The sequence below is a fragment of the Chrysemys picta genome, chromosome 1, assembly GCF_011386835.1.
Source record: "Chrysemys picta bellii isolate R12L10 chromosome 1, ASM1138683v2, whole genome shotgun sequence".
NCBI classification, from domain to species: domain Eukaryota; kingdom Metazoa; phylum Chordata; order Testudines; family Emydidae; genus Chrysemys; species Chrysemys picta.
The window spans coordinates 99,734,796-99,755,264 of NC_088791.1; positions in this window are offsets into that span (position 1 = coordinate 99,734,796).

The window sequence follows — 20,469 nt, forward strand, 5'->3', positions numbered from 1 at the left end:
AATCTGTGTGCTTTTGAATTGGTTTCACGTTGTGTTTTGGGGTTTACTCAAATCCCAGAACACAAAAAGAAAAAGTCAGGGTTGTGAACCTCCAGGAATTGAAATCAAGAGGAAGACCTGCAACCTCCTGAAAAGCACAACAGCCAAGTTTTTCACAGCTCTTCTCGTGAAATAGGACTTCCACACATTCTTTTTACACCGTTGATCCCTTTGAAACTGCACCCTCTTCCACTGCTAGTTTAAGAGCCTAAAGTTACACACGCAACCTTCTTACCTAAGCTCTAAAGTATTTACATAGCTTGGATCCAGATCCTCAACTCATGTAAATCTGCAAGGCTCCATTAAAGCACTGTGGCAATCTTTTGTCTGTTCTTTACAATATGTCATCTCTTCACACTTTTCATTTTGAAATTTCACCCTACCTAGCAATGTATTAGAATTGTGATACTTGCTTTATTTGCATTGTTGAAATGCCTAAAAGCCCTGATTTTTGTTCTAATCTAAATTGATCACTGATTTCCATTTCATTAAGGACGCTTGCCCAGCTCTCACAAAGTCACGTCTCTCCACTTAACTATGCAGGATTTACTCTCCCCTTTTTATTGATTTATCTTTTTGATTGTAGGTTCACCTATGATAGAGGTTCATCTGCACTTCTGTGAGTTCAATAGAGCAGAATCAGGGTGAGGCGGAGTTCTCATGAATATCCCACTTGAATTGTTGCAGTTTCTCCTTCAGTCTGCTGCTAGACATTTTCTTCATTGAGGAGTCATTCATTACAGCATCAAACCTGACATTGCTGTGATAATAGCAATTCCTATGCCCACCTTCTATCGTCTAGTATCTTCTGCATGATTCATAAGACTATGGCAAGTATCCTCCCTTCTTTTGTAGCCACTGAAAGCCTTTTCTAAAAAGCAGTCAGTTATGATATCAATACATTACTACTTCTCCAAATGTTGCTTCAATGTGCCATTCAGCTCATTATTTACTACTGGGGTAGTTAAAGTCAGCCAATAGTATTCTGCTAGCAGATTTTGCCATTTTCTTGATCATTTTTAACATACTAAGCCCCCTACCTTTGTTCGGAGTGGGATATCTGTAGTATCTAGGGGCAGATTTTCAAATGTATTTAGGCACCTGAAGATGCAGATATACAGTATGTCTCGTGGGATTTTCAAAAATGCCTAAGCAGGTTAGATGCTTAACTCCCACTGATTTTGAAATTAAGCCTGTGCTTACTTGCAATGGGAGTTAGACACCTAAATTGCTTAGGTGCTTTTGAAATCCCTCTAGGAACCTAAATACCTTTGAAAATCTGGTCTCCAGTCTGCAGCCACATTAATATTTCTGTTATCTGGAATTAGGGTGACCAGATGAGAGACGTGAAATATCGGGATGCAGTAGGGGAGGGCAGTGTGTGCTGGCAGAGCAAAAAAAAAAAACACCCCAAGAGCCGGCGGCGGAGGAAAGAACAAAAACAAAAGAAAAACAAAAACAAAAAAACCAAGAGCCGCCGGAGCATAGGAAAAATTGGTGGGGGTTGAGCACCCACCGGCAGCTCCATGTCCCGCCCCCCTGCACCAGCTCGCCTCTGCCTCCCCTGAGCGGGCTGCCGCGTCCTGCTTCTCCCCCCTCCCTCCAGCACTTGTGCCGCTATACAGCTGATTAGCACAAGCTTGGGAGGGAGGGGGGAGGAGGAGGAGAAATGTGGCGTGCTTGGGGAAGAGGCAGGGCAAGGGCGGGAATTTGGGGAGAGATCCAATGGGGGAGGGATGGGACGGAGTCGGGGTGGAGTTGGGGCAGGGGGGCACGAGCCCCCTCCGCCTGTGCGCCGGAGGGCAAAATATCGGGACAATTCGCGTCCCGACTGAACATCGGTCAGGACGCAGGACATACAAGTAAATATCGGGACAGTCCCAATAAAATCGGAACGTCTGGTCACCCTACCTGGAATTTGCAACCAAATATATCTTTCTTCATCCAGGAGTGACCTCCAGTATGTATAATGCAATGGCACTATCTAGCCTATTTTTCCCACATAGCTAAAAAAGACAGATCACTAACATTTAGAGATTATCTACAGTAAAATGAAACGATCCATTATCTGAACTAGGTTGCATGGGCTTTATGTTTTAATGCATGAGTGTGCTCAGAAGTAAAATGCAAGGCAGTCTATTAACCCACAAAACATAAAGAGCTAGCATAAGCCACTAGGATCCTTCTCAAACCAGCTTCTGAAAATCTACTGTAGATCCCCCATCACCACCAGGTTCTCCAGTTGTAGTTTTTTCTTCTTCTTCAACACTTAGCCAAACAGTTGGTTGTACTGATCGTTCACCATTTGGTCCATTCCTGTGCAGCCGCAAAGGCTTGATGGGCCAAAAGTCCAACGTCAACCCAGACTTGATGCACCCATGTAATAGGGGGTCTGTCTCTGGACCACCTCCACCCTCGGTTCATGGAATTTTATCCCGGATATTATGAGCCACCCAGAGAACGGCGTCACCAGAATGCCGCAGGATGTTCCGGCGAACATGTCTGAAAAGCGTAAGACGCCGGCTGAGGACAATGACCCCAGTAGCCTGGAGACCAGAGCGACTGTAAACATTTGCATTACGAATGAAGTCATTCCAATTTATGCCCAGTTTATGATGTTGGCATTTTGTGTGGAAAGCCTCCAGCTTTTCCCAGTCTGAGCAGCATAGTGTCAATGCTTCGCAGCCATACAGCAGTATGGAGAGGCTATAGCTCGAATAGATCCTGAGCTTGGCTGTCATGCCGAGATGATGTTGATTCCAGAGTTGTCATAGACAAACCATGGCAGACGTTGCAATGCCAATCTGATGAAGAACCTCTGTTTGAGAGTTGGAGGAACTGGTGAGCATAGATCCCAAATTGTTGATACTTCTATATTACATTGAGGGCCAGATCCTCAGCTGATGTAAATCAACTTAGCTCCATTGAAGTAAATGGAGCTGTGCTGATTTTCTCCAGCCAAGGATCTGGCCCTTAGGGACTCCATTTGCACTGAAAAGTATATTAAGCAGCACAGCCTCTCAACAACTCTATTTTTAACTTCTCTGCAAGTGGTATTAGTTTATGTAAGTCTTGTTTACATGTCATGTATTTATTTACTGGCTAGGATATAAAGAAGGCTTACATACCACACTATAGTTATTCTAGTGCAGCTGCCCAGCAAAAATGTGCGTCACTGTGATTCAGATTTATTTTTGCCCCGTGCTAGTGTTTTGAATGAACAAATGAAGTGTCCTGGATGATGTTGACTTATGCAATCAAAGAACAGTATGACCGTTCTAAACACGGGCAAGAATTCTTGTGCCAAGAGTTCTTGTGCCAGGATTTTTTCTAGGAAAATAATTGAAAAAAACAATTATAGAGACCAGTTTTGGGCTAATCAATTCAGCTCACTCTGACTGGTTGGAAGGTTTTCACGTTATGTTAGGCCCCTACAATCCCAGTTGTTCATGCTGCACACAATATCAATAAATCACTCTTCATTGATGTAGGGTTGTGTTAAATGGTTCAAATTAAGCTGGACTCCAAAGTGCAAAAGTCTGAAGAGATTTTAGCAAACTAGAGAGCTATTGGAAAGGTTGGAGAAAGGAAGGACATCCTTACCTTACTCTTTGATCCAGTTTCTCTAATCACAAACTGTTAAGCAATTGCTGGGTTTGAGTCCATTAATAAAGTTCTTCCTTGGGCAACTGGGTATAAGTTGTCTTCAGAAGCATCAATCCCTGGTAGGGGTTTCTCCTAAACTGCCACGGGAGGCAAAAAAGTTTGATGGGACAAAACTGCAGAAATGTAGTTGAATCATCACCTCCCTGACAATGACCATATGTTAGGTAAATTGGCACACTACTAATTTGATACAGCCTACAGGATTGCTGGGGAAACAAGCAACAGTTTTACTACTTCAAACTACTGTGTTGACATAATCCACTCCCTTCTCTTCCAAGCCTGCGGAGTTCCTTTCTTGGATCTGAAAAAGGGACATTTTCCCCAAAAGGGAACTCTAAATTCTTTGATTGTAAAATTTGGCAGGTGTGATTGGATTTTAAGGTTGAAACTGAAATAAAAACCACCCAACCTTATTGTGTTCTTATCCAGCTTCTATGTTTTCACAAAGTCTGTCTAATTTAGGATCATTTTATCGGGGGGGGGGGGGGGGGAAGGAGAGAGAGAAGGGAGAGGAGATACAAATGATTATAAGTTAAAACTGTCCAGCATTTTTTTTTCTTTTTGGGGGTGAAATTTAAATGATTTCTGAGCAAGTTCAGCAAGCCCGGAGTTACTTTTTGAGAGAGTCGAAGGAAATGATTTAGTCAGTGCAATAGCTAATTCACTCAACCAGATCTACCGCTTAGAAAGTTTTTTGTCTCTTCATTGGCAGCACTCCAAAAGGAGGAGGGTTTGGAGACTTAAGGGCTTGTTCAGAGCATTTGTACTTATGCACCTGCTGTATCCAAGAGTTTTCTGTAGTTCTGTGAGAATTGTCTGAATAGACCTCCTCTTGTGAGATTGTTCATGTGCCCTCAGTGCTGGGCTGAAACCCTCTAGGACGTGTTGACCATTGGGGCCAAACACACGGTCCTTTGTGGAGCTGAATTTTTAGATCCAGAGGTACATAAGGAATCATGGCCTCATCTTCACCCCAGTCCCTTTTTGATGACCAAAGCAGCAAACATCCTCTCTTGCTCTTCCTTTCAATCCCTTTGCAGTCGCTATAGTGCCGTTAGGGTTTGCTTGTTATTTGTAGTTATACATTTTAAAAGTTATTTTGGTGAGACTTGGTTGCTAGTGTTAGGATCTGTACTGCTGGGTGGCATTAGATGGTTCGGTTTGTTTTCTAATTCCAGTCAGTAGCTTGGATCTGGCCCACCCTGGCATCCTCTAAGCGGCCCTGATTCAAGAGATGTAGGAATGCAGGAATTGCCTGATTGGATTAGACCTGAGGCTAATGTAATCTCTGACAATGACTGTACCATATGCTTCAGACGAAGGTGTAAGGATCTCACAGTAGACAGATGTGGATAATCTAAGAACATAAGAATGGCCATTCTAGGATAGACCCAATGGTCCAGTATCCTGCCTTCTGACGGTGGCTAGTACCAGCTGCTTCAGACAGAGTAAACAGAACAGGGCAATTACTGAGTGATCCATCCCTTGTTGTCCAGTCCCAGCTTGTGGCAGTCAGAGGCTTAGGGACACTCAGACCATGGGGTTGCATCCCTGACCATCTTGGCTAATAGCCATTGATGGACCTGTCCTCCATTCATTTCTTATTATTTTTTTAACACAGTTACACTTTTGGCCTTCACAACATTCCCTGGCAATGAGTTCCACAGGTTGACTGGACATTGTGTGTAGAAGTATTTCCTTTTGTTTGTTTTAAACCTGCTGCCCATTAATTTCATCAGGTGACCCCTGGTCCTTGTGTTCTGTGAAGGTGTAAATAACACTTTCCTATTCACTTTCTCCACACCAGTCATGATTTTATAGACTTCTATCATAACCTTCCCTTAAATCATCTTTTTTCAAAGCTGACCAGTCCCAGTCTTTTCAATCTTTCCTCACATGGAAGCTGTTCCATACCCCTAATCATTTTTGTTGCCCTTCTCTGTCTTTTTTCCAATTCTAATATATGTTTTTTGAGATGGGGTGACCAGAACTGCATGGAATATTCAAGGTGTGGGCGTACCATGGATTTATGGAGTGGCAATATGATATTTTCTTTCTTATCTATCCGGTTCCTAATGGTTCCACACATTCTGTTCACTTTTTTGACTGCCGCTGCACATTGAGCAGATATTTTCAGAGGACTATCCCTGATGACTCCAAGATCTCTTGAGTTGTAACAGCTAATATAGATCCCATCATTTTGTATGTATGGTTGGGATTATGTTTTTCAATGTGCATTACTTTGCAGTTATCAACAATGAATTTCATCTGCCATTTTATTGCCCAGTCATCCAGTTTTGTGAGATCCCTTTGTAACTCTTTGCAGTCTGCTTTGGACTTAACTATCCTGAGTAATTTTGTATCGCTTGCAAACTTTGCCACCTCACTGTTTACCCCTTTTTCCAGATAATTTATGAACATGTTGAATAGGACTGGTCCCAGTACAGATTCTTGGGAGACCCCATTATTTACCTCTTTCCACTGTGAAAATGGACCATTTATTCCTGTCCTTTGTTTCCCATCTTTTAACCAGTTACTGATCCATGAGAGGACCTTATCTCTTGTGCCATGACTACTTACTCTGCTTAAGAACCTTTGGTGAGAGACCGCTGAAAGATCCGTCTCATTTAGATCTCAAATATTTAAAGACTGGCTTAAGCCCAAATGTATGAGGCTTAAGATCCTTTCCAAAATGTTTGTTATTATGACAACTCTGGATATTCTTGTTATCTATATAAATAACCAATCCTTTTATGAATCTTTGCTATGTTCTTGGTGTCAATGACTTCCTGTGGCAATCAGTTCCTCAGTCTAACTGTGAGTTGTGTGAAAAATTTTTTACTTTTATCAGTTTTGAATTTCCCACTCTTTAATTTCATTGAATGGCACTCTGTTCTTGTATTATGAGACAGGGAGAACAGAAGCTCCCAATATGCCTTTTCTACCATTTGTTATTTTATAGAATGTTCACCTTAGAAAGGAGACAAATAAATGGGCAGATGATAACAATCTCAGTCTTTTTAGTATCTCTTCAAATGAGAGTATTTCCAGGCCCTTAATCATTTTAGTTGCCCTTCTCTGAATCCCTTCCAATTCTGCAATATCCTTTTCCAGATGGGGTTACTAATACTGCACACAGTATTCCAAGTGAGACTGCACTGATGATTTATATAATGACATTATAATAGTCCCCTTATTATTGTCCAGTCTATTTCTTATGCATCCAAACATCATCTTTGCTTTTTTGACCGCAACTGAACTTTGAACAGAGATCTTCCTGAAGCTGTCTACAGTGATGCTCAGATCCTTTCCCTGAGAGGATACAATTAATTTAAAATCTTGTAAGATGTAGGAGTAATTTATTTTGTTCCCGCCAATGTGCATTCATTGACATTGAAGTTCATTTGCCATCATGTTACCCGTTTACCTGCCTTGTGTAAGTCACTCTCAAGTTTCTTACTGTATTGGAATTGCAAGCTATTATTTTAATGAGGGTGCACTGTTCCTGGTCCTGCTTGCAGGCTAGGGGACTGTGTAGGAAAGCATGCAGTCAGAATCAGTCTATCAAGAGCCAGTTAAGAACAAGGTGGTGAGAGTTGTGCCTCTCTGCCTCAGGGAGTAGCCTGCTATCTCTCTGTTTTTGTGTTATCGTTCTGGATTCTAAGGATAAAAGTGATGTTATGGTGTAATCTTCCAGCAAGGGTATTCGATGTTTTATCTAACTTCTTTCTGTGTGTATGCTATGAACATAACACTTATAGTCCTCTCTAGTCCTATCTAATCTAAATAACTTTATATCATCCTGAAGACCAGCATGTCCCATTGCTTTAAATGCCATGATGGGAAATACTCCCTCACAGCATTCTCTTTCTAAATAGGATTCACACCAATGGCCTGTAAAGAGTAAGAAAGTCATTTTACAGTTTTGATCTTTGAGAAGGCTTTGCAGCAAGAATGGCTGGATTCATTCCCAAGTCTGACAGCCTGGATGGTGGCCCTACTGATTACTGAGCTCTGATTTGGAGTGTTCTCAATATGCTCAGCAGATCTTGCTGGAAAGTTATAAATTAGGCTGACCTATGGCTTCAAATAGAAACGCGGTTTCATTATAACTTTTCAGTAAGGCGAGTGTTCCATTAAGATTTCCATTGATCATAGACTGTTTATTATTTCTTTAAAAATGTCTGGACTGTCTAGAGTTCAACTTGCAGCCCTATCCGCATATCACCCTCCAGTGTCAGGACATTCCTTATTTGCATACACTAATGTATAGACATTTTTGAAGGGTTGGCTGCATGCATTCCCACTGTGTAAGAGTCAACACCTTTCGCAGGGATTTAAATTTGGTGCTTCCATTATGCATGAATCTTTAGGAGGATGGCTATTGTGTTACCAGTGTGTTTTGTTAGATGGAATAAAAACTAACCTAGGACTGGAAGGGCCCTCCTGGGTCATCAGTTCCAGTCCCCTCCTATCACAGACAACCACATCATATAATTCAATTCATAAACATAGCAAGCTCCATCTTAATTAGCTAGATCATTTGCTCCTACTACTCCTATTAGAAAGCTTTTGCAGAATCTTACTCCTTTGACAGTTAAAAACCTTCTAATTTCCAGCCTAAATTTATTCAAGACCAATTTATACTCTTTGTTCTTGTGCCAACATTGTCCTTTAGCTTAAATAAAATGGATAACTAATAAAAGTTTATTTTTAATGTCTTTTGCCCAGTTCTTTCATTTAAGAGTGATTCTTTTAGCATTTGCATTTATCATTGAAACAAAATAAATGAGAGTGAAAATGGGTTGGGACAAAGAATCTTATAAACACTTCTTTGATCTGAAAGTCCCATAAGCAAGCTTCGCAGTATAGTGAACCAGAAATAATATTCTTGGCAAGATATTGCTACTCACTGTATCTATTCAGTCTGTCCAGGAGATTATTAAACCCATGCCATTTCTCTAGTCCTCTCATTCAGAATAATCACCTGGAGATTATGTGTTTAATAAGTAGTCTTCACCATATCAAACATATGGACATAGGGCTGGAAGGGACCAAGTATGGCCATTCTTGTGTTCTTAACTTCCAAGTACCTCTAAGAATAACTGTCCCATTTCAAATTAAAATGTCCCTGAACCTCTCGGTGAGCCTGTAGAAAACCCCAATTCCACTGGAATTCTCTAGCTGCATGTATCATATACGGAGCTTAAAGCTTTCATAGGGTTGAAAAAATACATCTGGAATTGCAAGGTAATCCTGATTCCTTTTACATTAACATTCTTAGGTTAAAGATTGGTTATCTATATCCAAAGTCAACTTCCCAGTGCCAACCTTCACTCATTTAGGGTAACCGCCAGCAGTGGTTATAAGGAATAAATAATAATATAACCAATAAAATATCACTCTGATGGGTACCATAGAAGAACTTGCCTTCTTTATTCTTACACTCTTTCAGATTTTCTTCATAAATAAAGTTATACATTTTCCCTTACTCCAGTCTTCTACAAGTTCTGTGGAAAAGGTCAAGCCCTTTCTTACTAGCCTTTTCAATGACTTTTAGCAGATGTGTAATCATATGCAAGAGTCTTCCTTTGTTTAAATTTACTGGATTTCTCCATCTCAGTTCTTAGTATAATTAGTTGGCCAAGATTTTAAAAAGGAACTAGTGATTTTGGGTCCTTGACTTGAGACACCTTACAGGTGCCTGATTGTGGTCAGAAAGAATGGAGCACTTCAGAAATTAGGCTTTCATAAGGTGCCACAAATTTAGGCAGTAATAGGTTGAGCTACTTTCCAGGAAGCAAAATCCAGTCTTTCATATAGGTTCACAGGATCTCTCATCTACCTTTTCTTGAACTATTGCTTTTGACTGTCAATTAAAGAGCATCCGATCTTAGCTGAAGGTCTTTTGTGAGCTTTCGTGGTGCACTGAATATCCCAATCTTCTTCTTCTTGCTCCCATTCAAGTTTCTTATTTTGTTCATTGACAAATGCCTCTGTCATATCTCACTACCCCTTGAGTACAGTGTTGATTTCAATGGGAATTTTGCCTGCTGAAGGACTGCAAGATCAGGCAGATACATTTCTATTTTTCCCTTCAGAGCAGTCTTACCATGCCATCCTCTTGCTTTGACTACTGAACTTTACTATATGCTTTCTGGGAGGTGTGTGATTTCATTACAGCCTCTGTAGATGTGCATTTCATCCCTACCCACAGCACATTTACTATTACTTTTTCTCCTTTCATTTCAGGAATGCTACAGCTCCAAACTGCTTTCCATTTCTGGCTAAATTACTCCTTAAGGCAATTAAGGTGAAACACTATAGTGAAAGAAGTAGCTAGTGTTTTGAATTAGCAACAGCATTTGGTGCAGTTTCCCCCTCCTCCTCTGACTTCCCCTCTTTCCTGCAAAGCTGTATAATAGATTTGATTCCCATAGAGCTGCTGAGAAGAGCTCCATGTGCCGTTTCTCTTAGTGGTGTTGAAATAAAATGTTTGCCAGGACAAGCCAATTCTCAAAATTGCCTGATCCGTTACCCTTGTTTATTGATCTCTCTCAATCTGTACCTCTTTGCTACATTGCAATTCAAAAAACTTTTTGACTTTTTCTTTATAATCTCTCTGAAATCAGCATCAGATTGTGTTTCTGCAGAGTATTAATAAATTCTTGTGTTTGGCTATGGAACTCTTTACTCTCATGACTTGGCTGCTGTTTGGGACAATTTGGGAGTTCTGTCTGTACCACTTCTGAATGATGATGATTTTCTGAAATTATATAATGAAATTACAGTGTCGTGGAAAGCCTGTCTGTATGTGGAGCCACCATGAGTTTAGCAGAGATGTGTTATATCTTTGCCAGGCCAGACAAACAGCGAGTGATCAGCATTCAGTGATCATGTATTCAAAGTAAAACACCTTGGGATGATGGGTTTGCTGTAACTGGGAGAAGACACTTCCTCCTCTTGTCTGAAGGGAGCAGCACTTGGGAGAAAGGGGAAGTTACAGGGAGGAAAACAAAAGAGATCAGGTGACCAGGAATGGTTTAAAACAAAGGAACACACAAGAACATGGGGTCAGAAAGAGGAAGTGTGGGGCAGAAGACAGCAAGATGACAGAAGCTGGAAAGAGACTCCATAGGGAGGGAGACCAACCAGCATGTGACAGCCTGCATGAGGAGGTAACACTCAAGGGTGCTGGAACAATTTTTATAGTGGGGGTGGTAAAAGCAGAAACCATGTATTTGGGCTGTTATTACTACTTCAAGCTAGGGGGTGCTGCCGTATCCCCAGCACTCTTAGTTCCAGCACCCCAGGAACATCTTGCCCGCCAACTTTCCTGGACCCCAATGGCTCCCCTGGGACTCCCAAGGGAAGGATAAGATAGGAAGTGAGACATTGTGGTTTCAGATGTTTATTGTTTTATATGATTAAAGATAAGAGCACAAAGATGTTAGACTGGGCAAAGTGTGTGTGTGTGTGTGTGTGTGTGTGTGTGTGTGTGTGTGTGTGTGTTGACTGCTTCACAACGACTGTGCAGCCCTGAGAGAGTTAAACTGTTACCAGAAGCTTCACACCTGTGGGGTGGAGATCTGGGTGGGATGTGTGTTTAAGAACCGGGGAGGTGGAAGGGTCAGGACTGAGCCCCGAGGGGCCAGGTGGCTGGACAATGGTTTCCAACACTTGGGTGGAGGATGTGCCAGATGGAAGATCTGAGCCCTGAGAACATGCCTAGAAACTCTGAGGTTGAGCCAATGGCTGGACTCTGTTCAGAACTCCAGGAGCTTGAAACAGCCCAAGGATCTATATCATAGAGGCTTTGATTCCTCTCACAGTGGGTGGCTAGAAAGGGGTGCTCACTAGGATCTGTGATGCTGTATAACCAGTTTATTGGCTTAAATCAGCCTGATTTCCTGGAATTCTTCTAAAGTGAACTGAAACAAGCCTGGCAGTGACAGGATTACATCAGTCGGGAAATCCATTCTTATTCCAAGTAAGTGCTACTTGTTTCTCATTCCTCCTGGTACACACCCAGCAGTAACTGTCCTTCAGGTGCGTTGGTGGAGTTACAGCTGTTTATCTACTAGCTCTAAAAAGGCCTATAAAATCCATCTCTCCAGGATGTGAATCCTATAGCAGAAAATGCTACTAGATGCCTGTTGCAGCACTTGGGTATTTATCCATTATTATTTACACAGCTATAAAATGTCCTTTTCTCTGATAGCTTTTATATATGATTTAGGCCATTCTTTCTGATGGGCTCCAGGCCACTCAAGTTTATCGTTGACTCTCTCAATCACTGGCACTAAGTTATGCCATAAACACAATGACAGGTCGTCTTTACTTAACTAGCATGTGAGGACAACATAATGCATTCTTCTGTGTTTTTCCACTGCCTTTTTCCTTTTACATTGACTTAAAAATAAATTAAGATTCAACTTATATTAGTCAGCCATAGATGCCGACTTTAGAGGTATGACAAGTAAATGTAAAGAGAGGTTAAAAAGCCTTTTTGCTTTAATTTACACTGAACTAAGAGGTACAGAACGATACGGTAAGATGGTGGAGTGGACTGGACAGCAACAACAACTGGAGAGCCAGACTCAGGGAGCCATATTTTGGTTTTGGCAAAATCTCAGTTGCGTTCTGTTTCTCTGACAAAAGCCAAACCATCCCTAGTTTTGGATTCATAGCCAAAGCACCAGAAGACCCTAGACCTTAGGCAGGTCTCATAAAGGTCTTTAGTGAATAAGTACCATAAGGAGATGACTAAACATAACAGACAAGATGGCTGCAGGAGGGGCAATGAAAGTGAATGATACATAATGTGGCACTCTGAAGTGGGTGTGTTGTAATCTGCTTTATATATAAGAGAGCACTCCAGCCCCTGACAAAGATTGAGCCCAATGGCACATATTCCATTTCTATCCATTTTAGCAAAATCCAGTGTTCTTGGGACCTTTACAACATGTACCGTGGTTCATCCTGATAGTTGCTGCACTCAAGAACATCTTACAAATAAAATTACTGCCACCATGTTTCATTAACAATAAGTGATGCGCAGAATTGTCTGAAACATGCTGAGAGACCAATGTTACATGCCAAGCTCCACCCTTTATCTAGCAACCTAGCTTTCATTCTAGAGTCCCTGGTCCCTCAGCAGTCCAGGTCCCTCCTGAAACCTGACCCACTTTCTTTAGTTCCACTCATCATTCTACAATAGGCATTTCTAAGGCCAGCACCACTTTGGGATTTAAGCACTAAGCTCAGTAGTCAAACATGCTACTATCATCTTCAGAAGACAGAAATGATCTAACACATATCTCCTCCCCATATGACACACTTTGCCATCTATAGAAGCAGCAGGCCTTGACCTGACCTGGATACCTTGGCTTATAAATTGTAGACAGAACCAGATTACTGTAAATCCAGTTTCATAATAATTGCACCCACTGCACCCACAGAGAGAGCAGAACACCCCTGAGCAGAGCAGAGACTATACCAAATAAAACTGTGCCTCTTAGAAAAATATAGCATTTGTCATGTGCACTAATGCAACAGCCATTGTGAAAGAAACCAGGCTGAACAGATGTGTGGTTGATTGATTCTACATGAATTAATCAACATGTCACAAATATTTTTGCTCCTAGTAAACACTGAGTACAGATGGAATAACAGCTACCGGGGGCGGGGAAATAACAGTGCGTAGCCTATGTCCCAGCTGCAACAGCTTGCAGACTCAATGCTTTGAGACAGATAAGGCATTCTTTGTGTGGGTGTATTTGGGGATCCTAAATTCTACCATATGCAAATTTCCGCCCCACAACTTTCAGACAGAAGGTTGCCCCAGCAGAGCTGTGTGTGTGTGTGTGTGTGTGTGTGTGTGTGTGTGTGTGTGTGTGTGGAGTGAGAGTATTTACTGGGGGGTACCCCATGCCTCAGTGTACACAAAATACAGCTCCCCTCCATTGCAAATGGTGATGTGAATGTTGATCTTGAGGTATTAAGCATATGAATCTAGGGGTCTCATGCCACAATGTAGGTAAGAACTGAAACTCTACAGTCAGGAAACTACTAAACTGGAAAGAAAAAGAAATACCTTTATCCCCATTTCACACAGAGGGATAACAGAGATGCAGAAAGGTTAACTGGAAGATCAATCGGAGCTAATGAGTTGGATACTGATCAGGGAGTTGGGAGACCTGGCTTTCAGTCCTGGTTCTGTTGCTGATTTGTTGTGTGACCTTAAGCTAGTCAACTAACATTTATATCTGTGTTTCCTCACCATCATCTTCCATTTTAACCCTATGGATGGTTGAACTTTCCTATGTATTACTACCTATAAATAATATTCTGGATCCCTTAGGTCAGACAAGGATTAGCCCATCTCTAAGCAGTGCACCTCACCTGGGTGAGGGTCACCTAACACATGGCTCTATAATTTAAAAATGCACAGAGATCCTCCTATGTATATTTCTTTCAGAAATAGGTTACGTTGAGAACAGAACCATGTACAGACTAGAGAGGAGAGCGTGAAACGAAGATCACGGTTTGCTCTCTGTAACTTCAGATGTGGTATGGAGAGAACCCTAAGTGTGTGCATGCTGGAAATCTCTCTACAGCTTTAGTGCAGGTGCTCCATTGCATGGCTTCCTAGTGGCAGCGGGGAAAGAGCTTTTCCAAGCTGGGTGCCTCCTTTAGGCTTTTCCCTCACCAGAGTCCTTAGATTATCATGCTATGCCTCCACCCCTCTCTCCCACATCACTTATTTATGCTACTGGTGCTCTGCAAATAGCCTCAGCTGCACATACAGCAGCTTTTCACAGACCTGCAATGCCACAAGCTGTGTTCATGAGATTTGTGGGCCCCCAGGTAAAGGAACACGCACAAGAATAGCTTTTCCTGCAATGCTCAACTTGAAATCTACCCTCTGTGCTTGAATTTCACGCAGATTTAAAACTAGAAAGGCAGATCCCAGATCTAGGCCACTGGTTAAAAGCTCTTCAAAAATCCAAGAGAAAAGATCAGATAGCATGAGCTCATTTGATTCCATTGCTTAAAAGAAAATCCTTCACTGAGGGAATTTTCTCCCAAGGCCTTACTCTCCAGTTTGAGATGGCACCAAACAACAAAAGATTGTTACATAAATAAATTAAGAAACAGCTCTCCCTATAACCCTGAACTTTAGCTGCTAGGTGGGAAAATATACCTCCTCAGACACTGTCTCCCTTTTGATTACAAGGGAGCTGTTTTTATAGGGCTTCTTAATTTAACTCTAAGCATCTGAATTAGCTGAAAATCAGTCACCAGCTCTGCATAATTACTAAAGCCATCACTGAAGGAAAAATGAGGGCAGGGAGTTAATTCTGCTGGTGCTCAGGTGAGTCCTCTCATGGGGTCAGAGTCTCATTTGGTGTGAATTGGCATTGCTCTGTTGAAGTCAATGGGGCAGCAATTTGTTAGCTGAGAATCTGGTCCACAGCTGGATCTGGTATAAAAATGTGCTTAGTATCAAAGACACGGAGAGACTAGCCCATAGTTACATCTGCCATGAGCAAAATAAAAAAGTCAGAGGAAGCCTGAGAATGATTAAACTGGGCCAAAACTATCCAGAACACACACATTTCTCCAAAGCCACCATCAAGAAGAGAAGATTCTAGCCAACATTTTGATGCACGCAGTAGAAATAACTTTGATTGAGAAATGTAACACTGGAATCAATTTTATCCATAGGGCAACAATAAAAATCATGAGCCAAATTCTATCCTTGGATGCATGCATAGGATTTCCATTGATTTCAGTCACAGCCACACACATGCATCTGAGGGAAGAATTTGGAACCCCATGTCTTTAATCCTCTACCTCTGCTGAGCTCAGTTATTACACACACTAAAAATGAGGAGCATGTGGGTTGCACAGTTGTAACTGAGAAGAGAATTTGGCCCATTTACTACAAGCGCTGTGTCTGAAGTGGGTTTTCTCCTACTAAAGAAAACCAATTTTGTAAGGTTCTGGAAAGTCATAAATAGCATATTGTTAAAAACTTCCAGTCTACAATATAAAATACACCCTGGAAAACTACTTAAATGAACAGAATCCATCTTCCAGAGTCAGGGCACGATTCACCATAGAAACTGAATCAGGAAAGACTGTTTCAGTTCCTCTGATTATACGCTAACCCGATTGCTCTGCTGGCATTCTAACTTTCAAGTTCTTTAATGCTACTTCATTTAACCCCTATCAAAAATCTTCCCTGCAAAAATGTGACCCTTTCCTGAAACAGTATTACTGAATCTCTTTGCCTTGCTCAGCAACTCTAGGGATTCAATCAATGAAGTTGATTGAGTTGGCACAGTTTGTTAAATCAAATGTACGTATTGCCAAAAACCGTACAACATAAATCATTGGGAAGTAAAGGTAATTTGAATACTCTCACTGATTTGCTAATACACATTAACTACATGTGCTGTACTTAAAATGATTATATGAAATTGCAGGCCTTTAGCCTTAGGTGAATCACATGTCCCACAATGTGCTCTGTATCTCTTGCCCCTGTACTGCTGACCTCCTGTAGGTGTTCTCTAGAGTTTTACAGAGAATGTTAGCCCATCTATAGAATGCTTAAACCCTCCTATGGAAATGAATAGAGAATTCTATCCCCACTATCAAATTCCATGGGCTGGTTTGAAAATCCCACACAATGGAAATTGCTATCTTTGAAGGCTGGGGTCTACAACATAGCCAAAGCAGGGTACATGCTATTGGGAGTTTAGCACCTAACTCTCCTGAGGTCTCAGTTCTCTATGATGAGATTTTCAACCGCACAAAAAGCAGGTAGGCACCTGACTCCTACTGAAAGTCAATAGAAGAAGTTGGGTGTCTAACTCCCATATACTCCTTTGAGAATCTCCCCCTTGGGGAGTTAGCCACATAACCCCAATTCATTTCAATGGGAGCTATGTAGAGACTAAAACCCTTATCTAGGTTTAAAATCTCAATCATAGGTTTTTGAGTAATATCTGTAGAACCCCATTTCATTTCTATAGAACACTAGTGGTTTCAACTCTATTGCACTCCATAGGTCTTTTCCATAACGGTGTGCAAGTAGAAACTTTTACAAGGTCTCAGTCTAGGCAGCACAACCATGGCACACAAAGAACTTTAAAAGATTATAGCTATTGTTATTTCATACATTTTTGGAGCATGAAAGGATTTTTTCCTGCTAATTGTTTGCATTTTAATGTTTTTTTAATGCATGTGACAACTAAACAAATTGAAATGACTTGGAGTCTGTGAATGAAAGTGCAGGCCTTCAGTTAACTGCACCAAAGGAAAAAGTTCTCTGTCTGATTTATATGGGACATATGGTGTGGAGTGGTTTTAATGGGTTTCTGCAACACCTTCGCAATGGCTTTGACACAACAAGATGGAGAACTGTATGGGCCTCAATCCAAATTTAATAGTTTGGGTTTAATCCAAGACTAGCATATATGGATTTATTCTAAACCAAGCTTCCTTGTGAGGTAGCTGAGGTTGGCTATAGTCTTCGTAGCTCTGAAGCATCCAAGAACATGAATGATGATTCTTAATCCCATAAATACTTGAGATGGGCCTCAGTCAAACCCTTTGTTCTGGACACTCTTGAACTTAAGGAACGTTCAGAATCAGAACTGAATCTGGACACAAACTTTGTGGCCTGCCCCTGACGACAGTAGGGCTCTAGAGGATCCCACTAGATTAGTGTAAATCTTTTTATGCATTTAAATTTATGATTAAATTTAAAAGATGCATAAGCTACTATGCTGGGCACCTTTGGAATCATTTATAGATACCAACATAAAATCAATGCCAAACCTACAGAAAAACTCCAGCAGCTCACTCCCCAACCGGTGGGACTTTCCCCACCAAACATCCCATCTCCCATAAACAGCTGCCCCCAACAAGCCCCATCCATCTCCCAGACTTAAGCAAACAAATGAGTACACCCCATTTTTGTGGGTCAACTATACAGGCACAGACTGGATCTAAGGTGGAAGCTTGTTGCAAAGCCAAGAGCCTTTTGCACAGAATACTCTCCTCTTCTCTAGTACATCAAGGAGATTCCAAGTCTAGTGTCTCTGATGCTGAAGCTGTGTCAATAAGGCAGAGGGGTGGGGGGAGACTGTATTTCTAGTAAATAGGCCCAAATTTTAAATATTTCAGACCCAAACTCCTTGACAAGAGTGCCCTGGAATCTGCATGTTACACTTTTGGAGTGTTTCATTCTCCAAGGTGAGATATTTCCATCTTGACGAGAATTTGGCTCTATGTTTGGGACAAAATATGCCCAAGTAAAAATTGTGGCGGCAAACAAAAAACTAATACTGTGCAAAACTTTGAAGCTAGCACAGCTCTTCAGGATCTCCTAGAGATATATCCATAGTTCCTCCCAGATCACAGAATATGGAACTTGATTCCACTCTTATTGAGGCCCATGGGAGAAATACAAGGCCATAGTGTATTTAATTCAAGATTTATTTTACTCAGGGACAGAGGGGCACAGCAGGTGTAGTGCACCAGATTTTCACTTCTTGAGACCTTTATTCAAAGCCTGTCTTAGTTCACAACTGCAAGTGCGACTGGTTGTCCTGGTCCTTGCTTTCGAATATCACAAAGCCACCAACCAGCTTAGCAGGATGTGCCAGATGGAAGATCACCAGGGTATTGCGAGGTCAGGATCGAATGGCATTAGAAGAACTGTGCAGAGAAGTTTGTGAAATGCCAGCTAATACTATTAGCACTCTGTATGCATCCGAAGAAGTGGGCTGTAGTCCACGAAAGCTTATGCTCTAATAAATGTGTTAGTCTCTAAGGTGCCACAAGTACTCCTGTTCTTTTTGCGGATACAGACTAACACGGCTGCTACTCTGAAACCAGCTAATACTATGTTTGACTTAATCCCAGCCCATTAGCTGCCTGTTTTTGAAGCGGAAAACAAATCAAACATTTCTTATATTAATTATAGCAAATGCCTACTCTAAGACACTTAGGGAAAAGTAATATGTCAACTAATAAGCAAACAGTAAATGATCACATTAAACCTAGTTTAGCACTAGGACTGGAAATGTCACAAGTTACTAAGAGTAAGAGACCATCTGTACCATGATCAAATATCAGCCAGGGCTTGTAAAAATAAAAATAAATTCTCCTTTTCTTGATGAGAAAATTGTAGCCTGCAGATAGAGGCCCTGATCCTGCAAACACTCACGCACGAGTTTAAGCACTTGAGTGGTCTCATCGACTTCAGTGGAACCACTCAAGTGCTTTTCAGGATCAATGGCTCATTCTCCAAAGATAGTTCTCCTGATTCAAAGCCTCTTGAAGTTGAGGAAGGACTCCCATTGACTTCTGTTGGCTTTGGATCAGACCCATAGAGGATAATTATATCAGTACCATGTTGTTACTATGTGCTTGTATACGGCCTAGCACTATGGGGCTGAGGCTCTCACAGATCTCATATCTATGGAGAAATCTGCCAGTATTAGACATGATATGATAGAGTGAAATTCACTTTTATGCTAGTCCCTTATGGGACTTAAGTGGCACATTGGCTCCATTGTGCAGAGAGTCAGCACAAAGCCTATCTATTTATTAAGTATCTGCAAGACTTAGCACGTCAGCCATTCAATCTTTTGACCTTTTCACCTTATAATTGCAATTGCCAGTTATTCCCTGTTTTCTTTTGTTGTTTCATCTTTCCAAATAATTTTTCTTTAATAGGCATATTGTATAATCACACTTTTTTTGCTGTTTCTTGACAAATTATAAGATAGCTATTCAGCTGGTCTAAAGCAGAGTAGATCCAGTGGTTTTAATGGACGTATGCTGATTTACACCAGCTGAGAATCTGGCCCTTTGTGATACTAAAACTGTTTTTTCCTATGTTGTCCCTGTACCTGCTTTAATACAAATAATACAGCCACTAGCTCAACAACAATTTGATACGGCTTGACTTATATAGTAAGGATGAATAATTTGCTCCACTTGTAGGAATTAACAGTGAAATTCTTTGGCCTGTGTAATGGAGAAGGTAAAACTAGATAACCACAGTGGTCCCTTCTGGCTTTAGCATCTGAAACTCTAAGAATTATCAAACAAAACAACGAAGTGTCCCACCCAGTTGGTCTGATATATCCACTCAAAGGCACCAGATTGTAATGAACCCACCTGGCGTAGACTAGACTTGACTCAAGAACGAGGGAGTGAATGTTCTCCTTTTGTTAACAGACTCTTCATCGTTTGGTCCTGTTTGTGCCATTGAATCTTTACAAAATGTATACAAGAGACCACTTGCTTTGCTGAAATCCTGTGCAAATGCTGCTGATAAATTTATCTGATGCTGGCTTGGATAATGGATGATCCAAGTGCCTTGGTGAGGCTTCTGAAAAGATTGGTTGTCATCAGCTGATACCATGACACTGTGTGCAGACACAATCGTCGTAAAGGAAGCAAAGAACTAAAATAAACACCACAATATCTGATGAAAGATGGTCCTGTCTTATCAGAACCATTAAAATTCCAAGCTTGAGGGGGTGGAAGGACTTGTTTTGGGGGCAGGGGGGATGAGTCCCTTGGAATACATAATCATTCGGAATGATATTATATTCAATAAAAAGGTAAATAATTTAGAAAATGCCATCCCCAGTTTTATTAATTTTGTTTTGTACGTAACTGCCAGTTTGCTATGATTCACACAGTACGACTGCTTGTTGGCAAGAGTGTTTGTGA